This window comes from Galeopterus variegatus, unplaced genomic scaffold (genome assembly GCF_000696425.1).
Source record: "Galeopterus variegatus unplaced genomic scaffold, G_variegatus-3.0.2 Scaffold13059, whole genome shotgun sequence".
Lineage (NCBI taxonomy): Eukaryota > Metazoa > Chordata > Mammalia > Dermoptera > Cynocephalidae > Galeopterus > Galeopterus variegatus.
In genome coordinates this window covers 28,874-30,438 of record NW_007739170.1, presented here as the reverse complement: position 1 = coordinate 30,438, position 1,565 = coordinate 28,874, and positions in this window count along the sequence as shown.

The window sequence follows — 1,565 nt, the reverse complement described above, 5'->3', positions numbered from 1 at the left end:
TATTGAGGTAGATAGGAGGTATATTGAGGGTCAGCATCTCTGTCGCTAAATAACTTTTCTTTTTGGGACAGGAACTGTTGCCCAGGGTTCTTGCTGGAAGAGACCTTGGCTTTTCAGCCAGGGACAGAAATGTGGGGCTCCCCTTCTCTGGGTGTTTCTGAGGTGGCTTTCACACACCAGTGATCCCATGTTTTGAGGTGGGTAGTCATTATCCCGTTCCTTGAGAGCTAATCCTTATCCTCTCCATTTAGGGCAATGTTTTTGTCAGGAGGGGCATTGCTAGAATGAAAATGAAAGTGAAATTCTCAACTTGGTATAAAAACTGGGACAGAAACAGCAGAGAACCAGACACTGCCCTGCCGTCCAGATGACTTGGGTAAGTCCCCTGGAACATTCCATTACTGACTCTACAGTGGGGAGGCATTTCCCCTCCTGTAAGGACTTCAGTCTGGTTTCCTGGGCTTGGGCACACTTAACTCCAGAGCTTGTCTTTAGAGGGCTTTCATGAAAAAATATTTCTTTTTTAAAAGTCCATTTTCCTAAGGGCCGACTCGTGGCTCACTCGGGAGAGTGTGGTGCTGATAACACCAAGGCCACGGGTTCGGATCCCNGGCTTGGCCCTCCGTGTAGAGAAACCCTTAAAAGGATTGTCTACACTTGCTGTCTCCAATCCTCTTACACGTGGGGCTATTCCTGCTGGGAAAGAACCACCCGAGGAGGCATGGAGGGCCCAGCATGAGAAATTAGGGAGCAAAGAAAGACTGGTTGAGGAGCCAAGGAGAGGGACATGGGGGAGGGTTAGGAGAGACTAAGCCCCAGCAGCACAGCCAGTGCCCTGCAGAGGAGACAGCAGTCATTTTTGAGTCAGAAAACGCGGCTTCTCATCTCAGTTCTGCAAATGTGTGATCTTGGAGAGAGAACCCACCCCATGCCCAGCACCCACCTCCCCTTCAGACCCCCGTCCTCCCACTGAGCATGGGGGTCGAGACTGCACCAGAGCTTTGCAAGGAACGAATCAAGGAGTGGAGGCCTCCAGGGCTCCAACAGCACCAATTATTTCCCTTCAAATAACACGTGTCTCACTGCTTGAGGGACCCTTTTTCCATGGAAGGTTCTACGTATAAAAAGATTTTTGGTCAAAAAAAAAGTTGGAAAAGACCAGCATCATTTGTAGGGTCCTTCTCCTGTAAACGGCTGTGAGTTGTTGACAGGGACATCCTCACCCTGCCTTTCCCTCTGCGGGGACACCGCTCCCACCCCACCCTCTCTAAGTCCCCTCCTAAGAATCAATCTCCTTCTGCCCAGTGTCCTGACCTCTCTTTTGCTCCATCCTAGCTGGGACCCCTTCCATGGGAACTCTAATTGTGCACGTCTGTGTCTGTCTCTCGCTGGATTGTGCCTCTCGGGAGGCTTTTCTTAGCCACTTGCTAACTAGACAGCGAGGAGGAGGACAGGAGCTAAGGAGCAGCCTCTACACATCGGAGGGTTCCCCGGAGCAGCTGGCTGTCACCGATGCTAGTTTTCTAAATCATAACAGGATGACTCAAGATGGCGACGGGTCTGGA